The following is a 21,251-nucleotide window of genomic DNA, read 5'->3' on the forward strand; positions in this document are numbered from 1 at the left end:
ACTACGTCACTGTCATCCTGACCCCCTCACACTTACTATATCACTGTCACCCTGACACCCTCACGCTTACTGTCTCACGGTCATTTTGGGCCCCTCACAGTTGTGCATCATTATCACCCTGACCCCCTCACACTTACAGCTTCACTACGAGCTGGACACACTCACACCTACTGCATCACTATCAGATAGAGCCCCTTACACTTATTGCATCACTACCAGCGCCTCCCCCGACACTTATTACATCACTATCACCCTGGCACAATCACACTGACTGCGGCACTGTCACCCTGATCCCCTCACACTAACTACGTCACTGTCACCCTGACCCCCTCAGACTTACTGTGTCAATAGCAGTCTGACACTCCTCACACTTACTGCGTCACTGTCCTCCTGGGCCCTTCACACTTACTGCGTTATTCACACCCTAACCCACTCACAATTACTGTGTCAATACCAGCCTGAACCCCTCACACTCACTGCATCACTATCACCCTGACCGACTCACACTTACTGCGTCACTTTTACCCTGACCCCCTTACATTCATTGCATCACAAACATCCTGGCACAATCACCCTTACTTTGTCACTACCAGCCTGACTCCCTCAAACTTACAGTGTCCCTGTCACCCTGACCCCCTCACACTTAATGTGTCACTGCCACCCTGAGCCCTTCACACTTACTGCGTCACTGTCACCCTGACCCGCTCACACTTCCTGGAAAACAATTACCCTGACCGCCTCACACTTACTGCATCACTGTAACCCTCACCTCCTCACACTTACTGCATCACTCTCACCTTGACCCCCACACAGCTACTGCGTCACTATCACACTGACCCCATCACACTTAATGCGTCACTGTCAGCCTGATCCCCTCACACTTACAGTGTCACTACCACCCAGTCCCCCTCACACTTACTGCATCACTATCATCCTGACCCCCTCAAACGTGCTGCGTACTATCACCCTGACCCACTCACACTTGCTGCGTCACTATCACCCTGAACCCCTCACACTTACTGCGCCACTGTCACCCTGACCCACTCACACTTACTGCGTCACTCACGCCCTAACCCACTCACAATTACTGTGTCAATACCCGCCTGAACCCCTCACACTCACTGCATCACTATCACCCTGACCCACTCACACTTACTGCATCAATGTTACCCTGACCCCCTTACATTCATTGCGTCACTATCATCCTAGAACAATCACCATTACTGTGTCACTACCAGCCTGACTCCCTCAAACTTACGGTGTCCCTGTCACCCTGACCCATTCACACTTACTGTGTCACTGTCACCCTGATCCCCTCACACTTACAGTGTCACTACCACCCTGTCCCCCTCACCTTACTGCATCACTATCATCCTGACCCCCTCAAACATACTGCGTACTATCACCATGACCCACTCACACTTACTGTGTCACCGTCACCCTGACTTCCTCACACTTACTCCATCACTGTCACCCTGACCCCCTCACACTTCCTGTAAAACAATTACCCTGACCACCTCACACTTACTGCTTCACTGTAACCCTCATCTCCTAACACTTACTGCATCACTCTCACCTTGACCCCCACACAGCTACTGCGTCACTATCACACTGACCCCCTCACACTTACTGCGTCACTGTCACCCTGATCCCCTCACACTTACAGTGTCACTACCACCCTGTCCCTCTCACACTTACTGCATCACTATCATCCTGACCGTCTCAAACATACTGCGTACTATCACCCTGATCCACTCACACTTACTGCGCCACAGTCACACTAACCCACTCACACTTACTGCGTCACTCACACTCTGACCCACTCACAATTACTGTGTCAATACCAGCCTGAACCCCTCACATTCACTGCATCACTATCACCCTGACCCACTCACACTTACTGTGTCACTGTTACCCTGACCCCCTGACATTCATTGCATCACTATCATCCTGGGACAATCACCCTTACTGTGTCACTACCAGCCTGACTCCCTCAAACTTCCGGTGTCCCTGTCACCCTGACCCCCTCACACTGACTGTGTCACTGTCACCCTGAGCCCTTCACACTTACCGCGTCACAGTCACCCTGACCCCCTCACACTTACTGCATCACTGTCACCCTGACCCCATCACACTTCCTGTAAAACAATTACCCTCACCCCCTGACACTTACTGCATCTCTGTAACCCTCACCTCCTCACACTTACTGCATCACTCTCACCTTGACCCCCACACAGCTACTGCGTCACTATCATCCTGACCCCCTCACACTTACTGCGCCACAGTCACACTAACCCACTCACACTTACTGCGTCACTCACACTCTGACCCACTCACAATTACTGTGTCAATACCAGCCTGAACCCCTCACATTCACTGCATCACTATCACACTTACTGTGTCACTGTTACCCTGACCCCCTTTCATTCATTGCATCACTATCATCCTGGGACAATCACCCTTACTGTGTCACTACCAGCCTGACTCCCTCAAACTTCCGGTGTCCCTGTCACCCTGACCCCCTCACACTGACTGTGTCACTGTCACCCTGAGCCCTTCACACTTACCGCGTCACAGTCACCCTGACCCCATCACACTTCCTGTAAAACAATTACCCTCACCCCCTGACACTTACTGCATCTCTGTAACCCTCACCTCCTCACACTTACTGCATCACTGTCACCCTGACCCCATCACACTTCCTGTAAAACAATTACCCTCACCCCCTGACACTTACTGCATCTCTGTAACCCTCACCTCCTCACACTTACTGCATCACTCTCACCTTGACCCCCACACAGCTACTGCGTCACTATCACACTGACCCCATCACACTTACTGTGTCACTGTCACCCTGATCCCCTCACACTTTCTGTGTCACTACCACCCTGTCCCCCTCACACTTACTGCATCACTTTCATCTTGACCCCCTCAAACGTACTGCATACTATTACCCTGACCCACTCACACTTACTGCGTCACTATCACCCTGAACCCCTCACACTTACTTCGCCACTGTCACCCTGCCCCCGTCACACTTACTGCGTGACTGTCACACTGACCCCCTCAAACTTAGAGCTTCACTACATGCTGGACACACTCACACCTACTGCATCACTATCAGATAGAGCTACTTACACTTACTTCTCACTACCAGCCTCACCCCCTCACACTTACTGCATCACTATCACCCTGGCACAATCACACTAACCGCATCACTGTTACCCTGACCCCCTCACACTTACTGTGTCAATACCAGTCTGACCCCCTCACACGCACTGTGTCACTGTCACCCTGACCCGCTCACACTTACCGCATCACTGTCATTCTGGCCCCCTCACACTTGCTGCGTCATTATCACCCTGACCGCCTCACACTTACAGCTTCACTATGAGCTGGACACACTCACATCTACTGCATCACTATCAGATAGAGTCCTTTACACTTACTGCATCACTACCAACCTCTTCCCCTCACACATATTTCATCACTATCAACCTGGCACAATCACACTGACTGCATCAATGTCACCCTGAACACCTCACACTAATTATCTCACTGTCACCTTTACCCCCTCAGACGTACTGTGTTAATACCAACCTGACCCCACACACTTACTGCGTCACTGTCTCCTGAGCACTTCACACTTACTGTGTCACTGTATCCCTGAGCCCTTCACACTTACTGCGTCACTGTCACCCTGACCCACTCAAACTTACTGCATCACTGTAACCCTCATCTCCTCACACTTACTGCATCACTCTCACCTTGGCCCCCACACAGCTACTGCGTCACTATCACACTGGCCCCCTCACACTTACTGCGTCACTGTCACCCTGATCCCCTCACACTTACAGTGTCACTACCACCCAGTCCCCCTCACACTTACTGCATCACTATCATCCTGACCCCCTCAAACGTACTTGCGTACTATCACCCAGACCCACTCACACTTACTGCGTCAATATCACCCTGAACACCTCACACTTACTGCGCCACTGTCACCCTGACCCACTCACATTTACTGCGTCACTCACACCCTAACCCACTCACAATTACTGTGTCAATACCAGCCTAAACCCCTCACACTCACTGCATCACTATCCCCCTGACCCACTCACACTTACTGCGTCACTGTTACACTGACCCCCTTAAATTCATTGTGTCACTATCATCCTGGCACAATCACCCTTGCTGTGTTACTACCAGCCTGACTCCCTCAAACTTACGGTGTCCCTGTCACCCTGACCCCCTCACACTTACTGTGTCACTGTCACCCTGAGCCCTTCACACTTACTGCGTCACTCTCACCCTGACCCCCTCACACTTACTCCAACACTGTCACCCTGACCACCTCACACTTCCTGTAAAACATTTACCCAGACCCCCTCACACTTACTGCATCACTGTAACCCTCACCTCCTCACACTTACTGCATCACTCTCACCTTGACCCCCACACAGCTACTGCGTCACTATCACACTGACCCCCTCACACTTACTGCGTCACTGTCACCCTGATCCCCTCACACTTACAGTGTCACTACCACCCTGTCCCCCTCACACTTACTGCATCACTATCATCCTGACCCCCTCAAACGTACTGCGTACTATCACCCTGACCCACTCACACTTACTGCATCACTATCACCCTGAACCCCTCACACTTACTGCGCCACTGTCACCCTGACCTACTCACACTTACTGCGTCACTCACACCCTGACCCACTCACAATTACTGTGTCAATACCAGCCTGAACCCCTCACAATCACTGCATCACTATCACCCTGACCCACTCACACTTACTGCATCACTGTTACCCTGACCCCCTTACATTCATTGCGTCACTATCATCCTGGCACAATCACCCTTGCTGTGTCACTACCAGCCTCACTCCCTCAAACGTATGGTGTCCCTGTCACCCTGACCCCCTCACACTTACTGTGTCACTGTCACCCTGAGCCCTTCTCACTTACTGGGTCACTCTCACCATGACCCCCTCACACCTACTGCATCACTGTCACCCTGACCCCCTCACGCTTCCTGTAAAACAATTAACCTGACCCCCTCACACTTACTGCTTCACTGCAACCCTCACCTCCTCACACTTACTGCATCACTCTCACCTTGACCCCCACACAGCTACTGCGTCACTATCACCCTGACCCTCTCACAATTACTGCATCACTGTCATCCTGATCCCCTCAAACGTACTGCGTACTATCACCCTGACCCACTCACACTTACTGCGTCACTATCACCCTGAACCCCTCACACTTACTACGCCACTGTCACCCTGGCCCCGTCACTCTTGCTGCGTGACTGTCACACTGAACCCCTCATACTTAGAGCTTCACGACATGCTGGACACACTCAGACCTAATTCATCACTATCAGATAGAGCCAATTACACTTACTGCATCACTACCAGCCTCTCCCCCTCACACTTACTGCATCACTATCACCCTGGCACAATCACACTGACCGCGTCACTGTTACCCTGACCCCCTCACACTGACTGTGTCACTGTCACCCTGAGCCCTTCTCACTTACTGGGTCACTCTCACCATGACCCCCTCACACTTACTGCATCACTGTCACCCTGACCCCCTCACGCTTCCTGTAAAACAATTAACCTGACCCCCTCACACTTACTGCTTCACTGCAACCCTCACCTCCTTAACTTACTGCATCACTCTCACCTTGACCCCCACACAGCTACTGCGTCACTATCACCCTGACCCCCTCACACTTACTGCGTCACTGTCATTCTGGCCCCCTCACACTTGCTGCGTCATTATCACCCTGGCCCCCTCACACTTACAGCTTCACTATGAGCTGGACACACTCACATCTACTGCATCACTATCAGATAGAGCCCTTTACACTTACTGCATCACTACCAGCCTCTCCCCCTCACACATATTTCATCACTATCACCTGGCACAATCACACTAACTGCGTCACTGTCACCCTGAACACCTCACACTAACTATGTCACTGTCACCCTAACCCCCTCAGACTTACTGTGTTAATACCAGCCTTCCCCCCTACACTTACTGCGTCACTGTCCCCTGAGCCCTTCACACTTACTGTGTCACTGTATCCCTTAACCACTCACACTTACTGCATCACTATCAGCCTGGCCCCCTCACACTTACTGCGTCACTATCGCCTGACCCCCTCACAGTTACTGCCTTACTGTCACCCAGACTCCCCTCATATTGACTGCGTCACTGTCACTCTTATCCCCCCACACTGACTGCATCACTGTTACCCTGACCCCTTCACACTTACTGTTTCACTGTCACCCTGACTCCCTCACACTTACTGCGTTCCTGTCACCCTGACCCACTCACACTTACTGCATCACTATCACCCTGACACCCTCACAATTACAACAGCACTATCATCCTGACCCCCTCACCATTACTATATCACTGTCACCCTGACCCACTCACACTTCCTGCGTCGCTCACACCCTGACACACTCACACTTACTGTGTCAATACCATCCTGACCTCCTCACACTTACAGCATCAATATCACCCTGCCCCCATCACACTTAATGCGTCACTATCACCCTGGCCCCTCACACTTACTGCATCACTATCACACTTCGCCCCTCACAGTTACTGCGACACTATCACTCTGACCCCTCCCACTTACTTTGTCTCTGTCACCCTGGCCCTGTCACACTTACTGCGTCACTATCATCCTGTCCCCCGCACAGTTTCTGAGTCACTATCATCCTGACCCCCTCACAGTTCCTGCGACACTATCATCCTGACAGACTCTCAATTATTGCATCATTGTCAGCCTGATCCCTCAGATTTACTGCATCACTATCATTACTGACCCCTCACACTTACAGCTTCACTAAGAGCTGGACACACTCACACTTGCTGCATCACTATCAGACTGAGTCCCTTACACCTATTGCATCACTACCAGCCTCGATCCCTCACACTTACTGCACCACTACCACCCTGACCCCCTCACATTCACTGCGTCACTATCATCCTGGCACAATCACACTTGCTGCGTTACTACCAGCCTGACTCCCTCAAACTTACTGTGTCGCTTTCACGCTGAGCCCCTCACACTTTCTGCGTCACTGTCACCCTCACCCACTCACACTTTCTGCGTCACAGTCACCCTGACCCCCTCACACTTACTGCGTTACTGTCACCCTGACCCACTCACACTTACTGCATCACTGTCACCCTGACAGCCTCACATTCACTGCGTCACTATCACCCTGACCCCACACAATTACTATGTCACTGTCACACTGACACCCTCACACTTACTGCTCACTATCACTCTGACCCCCTCACACTTACTGCATCTCTATCACGCTGACTCCTCACAATTACTGCATCACTGTCACCCTGACTCCCTCACACTTACTGCGTCACTGTCACACTGACCCCCTCATACATTCTGCCTCACTGTCACCCTGACCCACTCACTCAAACTGCGTCACTATCATCCTGACCCACTCACACTTACTGTGTCAATGCCAGCCTGACCTTCTTGCACTGACTGCATCACTATCACCCTGGCCCCATCACACTTACTGTGTCACTACTAGCCTCTTCACCTCACACTTAATGAATCACAGTCACTCTGACCCCCTCACGCTTACTGCGTCACTGTCACACTGACCCCCTCACATTCAGTGTGACACTATCACCCTGGCACATTCACACTTACTGCATCACTACCAGCCTGACTCCCTCAAACTCACTGTCTCCCTGTCACGCTTACCTCCTCACACTTACTGTGTCACTGTCTCCCTGAACCCCTCACACGTACTGCGTCGCTATTACCCTGACCCCAGTTAATGCGTCACAATCACCCTGAACCCCTCACACTTACTGCATCTCTGTCACCCTGACCCCCTCACAGTTCCTGTGTCACTATCATCCTCAACCCCTCACACTTATTGCATCACTGTCACCCTGACCCCCTCACAGTAACTGCGATACTATTATCCTCAACCCCTCACACTTATTGCGTCAGTTTCACCCTGGGCCTCTCACAGTTACTGCGTCACAGTCACGTTGACCCCTTCACAGTTACTGCGTCACTATCACACTTAGCCCCTCACAGTTACTGCGACACTATCACTCTGACCCCTTACACTTACTTTGTCACTGTCACCCTGACCCTGTCACACTTACTGCATCACTATCATCCTGACCCGCTCACAGTTCCTGCATCAATATCATCCTGACCTCCGTACAGTTCCTGCGACACTATCATCCTGACTGACTCTCAATTATTGCATCATTGTCAGCCTGATCCCTCAGAGTTACTGCGTCACTATCATGACTGACCCCTCATACTTACAGCTTCACTCCGAGATAGACACCCACACTTACTGCATCACTATCAGACTGAGCCCCTTCCACCTACTGCATCATACTAGCCTCATTCCCTCACACTTACTGCATCACTATCACTGACCTCATCACAATTACTGCATCACTATCACCCTGACCCCCTCACGCTACTGTGTCAACTATCACCCTGGCACAATCACACTTACTGTGTTACTGTCCCGCTGACCCCCTCACACTTTCTGCGTCACTGTCACCCTAACATCCTGACACATACTGCGTCACTGTCACCCTGACACCCTCACACTTACTGTGTCACTTCTCGCCTCTTCACCTCACACTTACTGAATCACAGACACCCTGGCCCCCTCACGCTTACTGCATGACTGTCACACTGACCCCCTCACATTCAGTGTGACGCTATCACCCTGGCACATTCACATTTACTGCATCAATACCAGCCTGACTCCCTCAAATTCACTGTGTCTCTGTCACACTGACCCCCTCACACTTACTGCGTGACTGTCACCCTGGTACAATCATACTTACTGTGTCACTGTCCCCTGACCCCCTCACACTTTTCTGCATCACTATCAGCCTAACACCCCGAAACTTACTGTATCACTGTCACACTGACCCTATCACACTTTCTGCGTCACTATCACCCCAACACCCCGACACTTACTGCATCACTGTCACACTGAGCCCTTCACACTTACTGCATCACTATCACCCTGGCACAATCACACTTACTGCGTCATTACTAGCCAATAACCCTCACACTTACTGCGTCAGTACCAGCCTGACTCCCTCAAACTCACTGTGTCCCTGTCACCCTGATCCCCTCACACTTACTGTGTCACTATCGCCCTGACCCCCACACACTTACTGTGTCACTATCGCCCTGACCTCCTCACACTTACTGTGTCACTGTCACCTGGACCCCCGCACACTTACTGCATCACTATCACCCTGGCACCCTCACACTTACTGCGTCACTGTCACCCTGACACCCTCACACATACTGCATCACTCTCACCCTGATCCCTTCGTACTTAATGCGTCACTGTCACCCTGACTCCCTCACAATTACTGCATCACTATCAGCCTGATCCCCTCACACTTACTGTTCCCTATCACCCTGACGCCCTCACACTCACTGCATCCCTGTCACCCTCACACGTACTCCGTCACTGTCACCCCGACCCCCTCACACTTACTGCATCACTATCAGCCTGGCCCCCTCACACTTACTGCGTCACTATCACCCTGACCCCCTTACACTTACTGGGTCACTATCACCCTGAGTCCCTCACAGTTACTGTGTCAATATCATCCTGACCCCATCATATTAACTGAGTCACTATCACCCTGACCCCCTCACATTTAGATTAGATTAGATTACTTACAGTGTGGAAACAGGCCCTTCGGCCCAACAAGTCCACACCGCCCCGCCGAAGCGTAACCCACCCATACCCCTACACCTACATCTACATCTACCCCTTACCTAACACTACGGGCAATTTAGCATGGCCAATTCACCTGACCTGCACATCTTTGGAGTGTGGGAGGAAACCGGAGCACCCGGAGGAAACCCACGCAGACACGGGGAGAACGTGCAAACTCCACACAGTCAGTCGCCAGAGGCGGGAATTGAACCCGGGTCTCCGGCGCTGTGAGGCAGCAGTGCTAACCACTGTGCCACCGTGATCTGCATCACTATCACCCTGACCCCATCACATTTACTGCGTCACTGCCACCCTGACCCCATCGTACTTACTATGTCACTACCGGCCTCTCCCTCTCACACTTACTGTGTTACTGTCACTGTGACCCCTCACACGTACTGCGTCACTATCACCGTGGCACCCTCCCAGTTACTGCTTCATTGTCACCCTGACACTCTCACCATAACTGCGTCCCTGCCACTGTGACCCTTCCCACTTACTGTATCACTGTCACCCTGACCCCCTCACACTTACTGCATCACTGTCACTGGGACACCTTCACCGTTACTGCGTCACTGTCACCCTGAACCCTACACAATTAATCTGTCGCTATCAAATTGATCCCCCTTCACTATCAGCCTGACCCCCTTATATTGCTGCGTCACTATGAGCCAGACTCCCTCACAATAACCGTGTCATTGTCACCTTGAACCCTCACAATTATTCCGTCAGTATCACCCTGACCCGCTCACACTTATTACATCACTATGAGCCGGGCACCCTCACACATATTGCATCACTGTCACCCTGACCCCCTCACACTTACAGCGTCACTGTCACCCTGACCCCCTCACACTTACTGCATCACTGCCACCCTGAACCCAATCGTACTTGCTGAGTCATTACCAGCCTCTCTCTCTTACACTTACTGTGTCACTGTCAACGTGACACCCTCACACTTACTGCATCACTGTCAACCTGATCCCTCACAATTATCCCGACAGTATCAGCCTGACCCGCTCACACATACTGCATCACCATCATGCTGACCCCCTGACACTTACTGCATCACTGTCACCCTGACCCCCTCACACTTTCTGCATCACTGCCATCCTGACCCCATCACAATTACTGCATCAATATCAGCCTGAACCCCTCACAATTACTGCATCACTTTCACCCTGACCTTCTCACACTTACTGTGTTAATATCACCTTGACCCAATCACACTTACTGCATCACTATCACCCTGACCCCATCACACTTACTGCATCAATATCACCCTGACCACCTCACACTTACTGCATCACTCTAGACTGACCCCTCACACTTACTGCGTCACTATCACAATGACCCCTTCACAATTACCGCGTCACTGTCACCCTGATCTGCCCACAGTGTGTCACTACCACCCTGACCCCTCTCACTTTCTGAGTCATTATAGACTGATCCCCCTCACACTTACAGCATCACGATCAACCTAACACTGTCTCAGTCACTGTGTCACTACCAGTTTCTCTCCCTCACACTTACTGCATCACTGTCAGTCTAAGCCCTCACATTTAGTACATCACTGTCACCCTGACCCCCTCAGACTTACTGTGTCACGATCAGCCTGAACCCCTCACATGTACTGCATTAAAGTCACCCTGACCACTCACACTTACTGCCTCACTATCACCCTGACCTTCTCACACTGACTGCATCACTATCTTTCTGACCCCCTCACATTTACTGCGTCACTATCACGCTGACACCCTCACACGCACTCTGTCACCGAAAAAAGTGACCCCCTCACACTCACTGTATCACCGTCACCCTGACCACCTCACATTCTCTCCATCACCGTTACACTGACCGCCTCACACTCACTCTGTCACCATCACACTGACCACCTCACTCTCACTCTGTCGCCGTCAACCTGAACCCATCACATTCACTCCATTACTGTCACACTGACTCCCTCATTCTCACTCCATCACCCTCAACCTGACCCCCTCACACACATTCCATCACCATCATCCTGACCCCCTCACACTCACTCCATCACCGTCACCCCTCAGCCCTCACACTCACACCATTGCCGTCACTCTGACCTCCTTGCACTCACACCATCACCATTACCCAGACAACCTCACACTCACTCCATCATTGTCACCCTGAGTGGCCCACATTCACTGCATCACCATCACCCTGAGCCCACCACACTCTTACCATGACCGTCACCCTGAGTCCATCACACTCACTCCATCACCAGCAATCTGACCCCCTCACGCCCACACCATCACCTTCATCCTGACCCCCTCACACTCACTCCATCACATCACCCTGATCCCCTCAAACTCACTTCATCACAGTCACCCTGACCACCTCACACTCACTCCAACACCATCACGCTGACCCCCTCACACACACTCCATCACCGTCACCCTGAATCCATCACACTCACTCCATCACCCTGACCCTGACCGTCTCACAATCACTCCATCACCCTCAACCTGACCCTACACACTCACTCCATCACTCCTGATCCTCTCTCACTCACTCCATCACAGTCTCTCTAACACATTCACGCTCACTCTATCAGCATCACCCTGACCCCCTCACACTCACTCCATCATCCTCACACTGACCACCTCACACTCACTCCATCACAGACACCCTGATACCCTCACACATAATCCAACATCGTCACGCTGACCCCTTCACAATCGCTCCATCACCACCACCCTGCCGCCGCACACTCACCCCCATCACAATCACCCTGAGGCCCTCACAACCAATCTGTCGTTGTCACACTGACCCACTCACGCTCTCCATGACAGTTACAATGACCCCCTCACACTCACTCCATCTCCGTCACCCTGACACCCTCACACTCACTCCATCACCGTCACACTGAACCCCGCACACTCACTCCATCACCGTCACCCTGACCCTCTCACACACATTCCATCATTTTCACGCTGACCCCATCTCACTCACTCCATCTCCGTCACCCTGACCCCCTCACACCCACTACATCAACGTCACCCTGACCCCCATACTCACCCCGTCACCGTCACCCTGACCTCCTCACACTCACTCCAACACCATCACCCTGACCCCCTCACACTCCCTCTATCAACATCACACTGACCCCCTCATACTCAACCCGTCACAGTCACGCTGACCCCCTCAGACTCATGAAATCACTGTCACCCTGACACATCACATTCACTCCATCGCAGTCATCCTGACCCCCTCACACTCACTCTGTCACAGTCATCTTGACCCACTCACACTCACCCCATCACCATCACCATGACCCCGTCACATTCACTACATCACCGTCACCCTGAGCCCCTCACACACACTCCATCGCGGTCACACTGACCCACTCACTCACTCAATCACTGTCACCTGCACGCCCTCACACTCATTCCATAACCATCACCCTGAGCCCCTGCACACTCACTCCACCACCATCACCCTGAACCCCTCGCACTCACTCCATCACTGTCACCCTGACACCCTCACAATTACTCCATCGCAGTCACCCTGACCCACTCACTCTCACCATCACAGTCACCCTGACCACCTCACACTCACACCATCACTGTCACCGTGACCCCATTATGCGTACTCCGTCACCGTCACTCTGTACCTCTCACTCTCACTCCGTCACCATCACGCTGACTCCCTCATACTCACTCCATCACCGTCATACTGACCCACTCACTCCATCACTCTCACCCTGACTGCCTCACACTCACTCCGTCACCATCACCTTGACGCTCTCACTCTCACTCCACCACTGTCACCCTGAACCGCTCACACCACTCCATTACTGTCACCCTGACCCCCTCACACTAACTCCATCGTCCTCACCCTGACCCCCTCATAATCACTCCATCACCGTCACCCCGATCCCGTCATACTCACTCCATGATTGTCACCCAGACACCCTCACATTCACTCCATCATTGTCACACTGACCACTCACACTAACTCCATTACCGCCAATCTGACCCCCTCATCATCACTCCATCACACTCACCCTGACCCCCTCACACTCACTCCATCACACTCACCCTGACCCCCTCACACTCAATCCATCACCCTCACCCTGACATCCTCAATCTCACTCCTTCACCATCAAACTGATCACCTCACACTCACCCTGTCACCATCACGCTGACTCCCTCAAACTCACTCCATCACCCACACACTTACCATCACACTCCCTCCATCACTTTCACCCTGACCCATTCACTCCATCTACATCACCTGGACCCCTCCCAATCACTCCGTCCCCATCACCCAGACCCACACACACTCACTCCGTCTCTGTCACACGGACCCCCTCACACTCACTACATCAACGTCACCCTGACCCTCACCCACTCACTCCATCACCCTTACCCTGATGCTGTTACACTCACACTGTCAACATCAACCTGACCCCCTCACTCTCACTCCGTCACTGTCACCCCGACACCCTCACACTCATTCGATCACCGTAACCCTGAACCCTCACACTTCATCAAACTCACCCTGACACACTCACACTCACGCCATCACCGTTACAATGACCTGTTTACACTAACTCCTTCACCATCACACTGACTCCCTCACACTCCCTCCATCATCGTCAACCAGACCCCCTCACACTGACTCCATCACTGTCACCCTGACCCCCCTCACTCACTCTATCAAACTCACCCCGGCTTCGTCACACTCACTCTGTCACCATCACCCAGACCCCTCACATCACTCCCTGACCATCACCGTGACACATTACACTCACTCCGTCACCATCACTCTGACACCCTCTCAATAACTCCAATATCTTCACCCTAATTCCCTACCAGTCACTACATCATCCTCACTCTGATCCCCCTCATTCAATCCATCAAGCTCACCCTGAACACCACGCACGCACTCCATCACCTTCATCCTGACCCCTTCACAGTCAATTCATCACCGTCACACTGACGCCCTCACATACACACACAATTTACGTCACACTGACCCACGCACAATCACTCCATCAGCGTCACACTTACCCCCTCACATTCACACCATCACCATCACCCTGACCCCTTCACTCGCACTCCATGACTGTCACCCTGACCCCCTCATACTCACCCCATCACCGTTACCCTGACACCCTCACACTTACTCCACCACCGTCACACTGAACCCCTCACACTCATCCATCACCATCACCTTAAGCCCTTCACACTCACTCCATCACCCTCATCCTGACCCCATCACATTCACTCCGTCACCATCACCGTGACACCTCACATTCATTACATCACTATCAACCTACCCTCTCACACTCAAGCCATCACCCTCACTGTGACACTCACACACACTCCATCACACTCATCCTGACCCCGTCACACTCATCCATCACTGTCACCCTGACACCCTCACACTCACTCAACCACCATCACACTGGACCCCTCACACTCATTCCAATTACCGTTACCCTCACCCCCTCACTCTCACACCATCACCATCACCATGACACATCACACTTACTTCATCACTGTCACACTGACCCCCTCACACTCACTCCATCACAATCACCCTGACCTCCTCAATCTCACTCCTTCATCATCAAACTGATCACCTCACACTCACGCTGACTCCCTCACACTCACTCCATCACCCACACACTTACCCTCACACTCCCTCCATCACTTTCACCCTGACCCATTCACTCCATCTACATCACCTGGACCCCTCCCACTCACTCCGTCCCCATCACCCAGACCCACTCACACTCACTCCGTCTCTGTCACACGGACCCCCTCACACTCACTCTATCAACGTCACCCTGACCCTCACCCACTCACTCCATCACCCTTACCCTGATGCTGTTACACTCACACCGTCAACATCAAACTGACCCCCTCACTCTCACTCCATCACTGTCACCCCGACACCCTCACACTCATTCGATCACCGTCACCCTGAACCCTCACACTCCATCAAACTCACCCTGACACACTCACACTCACGCCATCACCGTTACAATGACCTGCTTACACTCACTCCTTCACCATCACACTGACCCCCTCACACTCCCTACATCATCGTCAACCAGACCCCCTCACACTGACTCCATCACTGTCACCCTGACCCCCCTCACTCACTCTATCAAACTCACCCCGGCTTCGTCACACTCACTCTGTCACCATCACCCAGACCCCTCACATCACTCCCTGACCATCACCGTGACACATTACACTCACTCCGTCACCATCACTCTGACACCCTCTCAATAACTCCAATATCTTCACCCTAATTCCCTACCAGTCACTACATCATCCTCACTCTGATCCCCCTCATTCAATCCATCAAGCTCACCCTGAACACCACGCACGCACTCCATCACCTTCATCCTGACCCCTTCACAGTCAATTCATCACCGTCACACTGACGCCCTCACATACACACACAATTTACGTCACACTGACCCACGCACAATCACTCCATCAGCGTCACACTTACCCCCTCACATTCACACCATCACCATCACCCTGACCCCTTCACTCGCACTCCATGACTGTCACCCTGACCCCCTCATACTCACCCCATCACCGTTACCCTGACACCCTCACACTTACTCCACCACCGTCACACTGAACCCCTCACACTCATCCATCACCATCACCTTAAGCCCTTCACACACACTCCATCACCCTCATCCTGACCCCATCACATTCACTCCGTCACCATCACCGTGACACCGCACACTCATTACATCACTATCAACCTGCCCTCTCACACTCAAGCCATCACCCTCACTGTGACACTCACACACACTCCATCACACTCATCCTGACCCCGTCACACTCATCCATCACTGTCACCCTGACACCCTCACACTCACTCCACCACCATCACACTGGACCCCTCACACTCATTCCAATTACCGTTACCCTCACCCCCTCACTCTCACACCATCACCATCACCATGACACATCACACTCACTTCATCATTGTCACACTGACCCCCTCACACTCACTCCATCTCCATCACCTTAACACCTTCACACTCACTCCATCACCCTCATCCTGACCCCATCACATTCACTCCTGCACCATCACATTGGCACCTCACACTCATTCCATCACTGTCAACCTGTCCTCTCACACCCAAACCATCACGCTCACTGTGACACTCATACAGACTCCATCACACTCACCCTGACCCATTACACTCACCCTTGACCCCCACTTCATTAGCGTCACACTGACCCCCTCACACTCACTCCATCACTGTCACCCTCACCCTCTTTCACTCATTCCATCAACATCACACTGACCCCACACACTCACTACATTACGGTCACTCTGACCGCCTCACATTCACTCCATCACTGACATCCTCTCACCCTCACACTCACGCCATCACTGTCACAATGACCACTCACACTCACTCCATCACTGTCAGACTGACCACTCACACTCACTCCATCACCGCCAATCTGACCCAATCATACTCACTCCATCACAGTCACCCTCACCCCCTCACACTCACTCCATCACCAACACACTGGCCCCCTCACACTCACTCCATCACCGTCACCCTGACGTGCTCACACACACTGCTTCACTGTCATCCTGACCCACTCACACTCACTCCATCACCGTCACCCTGACCCCCTCACACTTACTCCACCACCATCACACTGAAACCCTCACACTCACTCCATCACCATATCCTTAACACCTTCACACTCACTCCATCACCCTCATCCTGACCCCATCACATTCACTCCTGCACCATCACTATGGCACCTCACACTCATTCCATCACTGTCAACCTGTCCTCTCACACTCAAACCATCACGCTCACTGTGAAACTCACACAGACTCCATCACACTCATCCTGTCGCCTTCACAGTCACTCTATCACCGTCACACTGCCCCCTCCCATACACACACAACCTCCCTCACACTGACCCCCTCACAATCTCACCATCAATGTCACACTGACCCCCCTCACACTCACTCCATCACCGTCACACTGATCCACTCACAATCACTCCATCACTCTCACAATGACCACTCACAATAACTCCATCACTGTCATCCTCACCCCCTGACAACCACTCCATCACCGTCACCCTGACACCCTCACACTCACTCTATCACAGTCACACTGACCCCCTCACACTCACTCCATCACAGTCAACCTGACCCCCCTCACACACACTCCATCACTGTAATCCTGACCCCCTCACACGCACTCCCTCCCAGTCACCCTGATCCCTCACACTCACTCCATCGCCATCACCCTCAACGCCTCACACTCACTCCATCACCGTCACACTGATACACTCACACACACACCATCACTGTAATCCTGACCCCCTCACACTCACACCATCGCCATCACCCTGACCCTTTCACACGCACTCCATGTCTGTCAACCTGACCCCCTCACACTTACTCCACCACCGTCACACTGAAACCCTCACACTCACTCCATAACCATCACCCTGAGCCCCTGCACACTCACTCCACCACCATCACCCTGAACCCCTCAAACCATCACGTTCACTGTGACAATCACACAGACTCCATCACACTCACCCTGAGCCCCTCACACTCACTTCATCACCGCACACTGATCCCCCTCACAATCACACCATCACCATCAGCCTAATCCCCTCACACCCACTCCATCACCGTCAACCTGATCCCGTCAAACACAATCCATCACTGTCATCCTGACTCCTCCACACGCACTCCATTCATGTCACCCTGATCCCCTCAAACTCACTCCATCACCGTCACCCTCACCAACTTACACTCACTCTATCACCGTCACTCTGATCCTCTCACACTCACTCCATCAATGCTACCCTGACCCCCTCACAATCACTCCATCACCGTCACACTGACCCTCTCACAATCAGTCTATCACCATCACCCTCACCCCCTCACAATCACTCCATCACCGTCACACTGACCCCTCTCACAATCACTCCATCACCGACACCCTGACCCACTCACACTCACAATATCACCGTCAACCTGCCCACCTCACACTCACTCCATCTCTGGCACCATGACCTCCTCACACACTCCATCATCTTCACCCTCACCCCCTCACACTCACACCATCACCGTCAATCTTACACCCACACACTCACTCCATCACTGTAACCCTGACCCCCTCAGACTCACAGCATCGCCGTCACCCTGAAACCCTCACACTCACTCCATCAACGTCACACTGACCACCCCTCACTCTCACTCCATGACCGTCACACTAGCCCCCTCACAATCACTCCATCACGGTCACACTGACCACATCACACCAACTCCATTACAGTCACCCTGACCCCCTCACACTCACTCCATCACCGTCACACTGACCCCCTCACAATCACTCCATCAGCGTGACCCAGACCAACTCACAATCACTCCATCACCATCACTCTCAACCCCTCACACTCACTCCATCAACGTCACCCTGACCACCTCACACTCACTCCATCACCGTCACCCTCACCCCCTTGCACTCACTCCATCACCGTCACCGTGACCCCCCTCACAATCACTCCATCACTGTCACACAGACCCCCTTCACACTCACTCCATCACTGTCACACTGAACCCCTCACAATTACTCCATCACCGTCACACTGAACCCCTCACAATTACTCCATCACCGTCACAGTGACCCCCTTCACACTCACTCCATCACTGTCACACTGAACCCCTCACAATTACTCCATCACCGTCACACTGAACCCCTCACAATTACTCCATCACCGTCACAGTGACCCCCTTCACACTCACTCCATCACTGTCACACTGAACCCCTCACAATTACTCCATCACCGTCACACTGAACCCCTCACAATTACTCCATCACCGTCACAGTGACCCCCTTCACACTCACTCCATCACTGTCACACTGAACCCCTCACAATTACTCCATCACCGTCATCCTGACCTCCTCATTCTCTCTCCATCACCATCACATTGACCCCCTCACACTCACTCCATCACTGTCACTCTGATGCGCTCACACTCACTCCATCACGTTCACCTTGACCCCCACCCACTTACACCATCACTGTAACCCAGACCATCTCACACTATCAATATCACCATCACCCCGACCCCCTCACACACACTCCTCCACCGTCATCTTGAACACGTCACATTCACTCCATCACTTTCACCCTGAACCCCTCACACTTCATCCATCACTGTTACCTTGACCCCCCTCAGACTCACTCCATCACCATCAACCTGACCCTCTCACACTCAGTCCATCACCATCACACTGACCCCCTCACACCCTCTCCATCACTGTAACCCTGACACCCTCACACTTACTCCATCACGGTCACAGTGACCCCCTCACAATGACACTATCACCGTCACTCTCACCCCATCACACTCACTCCATCACTGTCACACTGACCCCCCTCACACTCACACCATCACCGTCACCCTGACCCCCTCACACTCACTCCATCACCGTCAGCCTGACCCCCTCACACTTACTCCTCACGGTCACACTGACCTGCTCACACTCATCCCATCACCGTCAATCTGACCCACTCACACACACACATCACTGTAACCCTGATACCCTCACACTTTCTCCATCACTATCACACTGACCCCCTCACACATACTACATCACCGTCACTCTCAACCCCACACACTCACTCCATCACCGTCAGTCTGAACCCCGCACACTCACTCCATCACTGTCACTCAGACCCCCTCACACTCACTCCATTCATGCCACCCTGACCCACTCACAATCACTCTATCACCGTCACCCTCACGCCCTCGCACTCACTCCATCACAGTCACACTGATCCACCTCACAATCACACCATCACCATCACCCTGACCCCCTCACACTCATTCCATCACCATCACCCTGACCCCCTCACACTCACTCCATCACTGTCACACTGGCCCCCTCACGCTCACACCATCACTGTAACCCTGACCCCCTCAGACTCACACAATCGCCGTCACCCTGAAACCCTCACACTCAGTCCATCACCGACACACTGACCCCATTACAATCAATCCATCAGCGTGACCATGACCAATTCACAATCACTCCATCACTGTCACTCTCACCCCCTCACACTCACTCCATCAACGTCAACCTGATCCCCTCACACTCATTCCATAACTGTCATCCTAACCACCTCGCACTCACTCCATCCCCATCACACTGACCCCGTCACACTCACTCCATCACCGTCACTCTGAGCACCGTCACACTCACTCCATCAACGTCAGTCTCACCACCTCACACTCACTCCATCACTGTCACACTAACACCCCCCTCACTCTCACTGTATCACCGTCACCCTGACCCCCTCACACTCACTCCTCACCGTCACACAGACCTGCTCACACTCAACCCATCACCGTCAAACTGACCCACTCACACACACACTCA

This window comes from Chiloscyllium punctatum, chromosome 16 (assembly GCF_047496795.1).
Source record: "Chiloscyllium punctatum isolate Juve2018m chromosome 16, sChiPun1.3, whole genome shotgun sequence".
Taxonomy (NCBI): domain Eukaryota; kingdom Metazoa; phylum Chordata; class Chondrichthyes; order Orectolobiformes; family Hemiscylliidae; genus Chiloscyllium; species Chiloscyllium punctatum.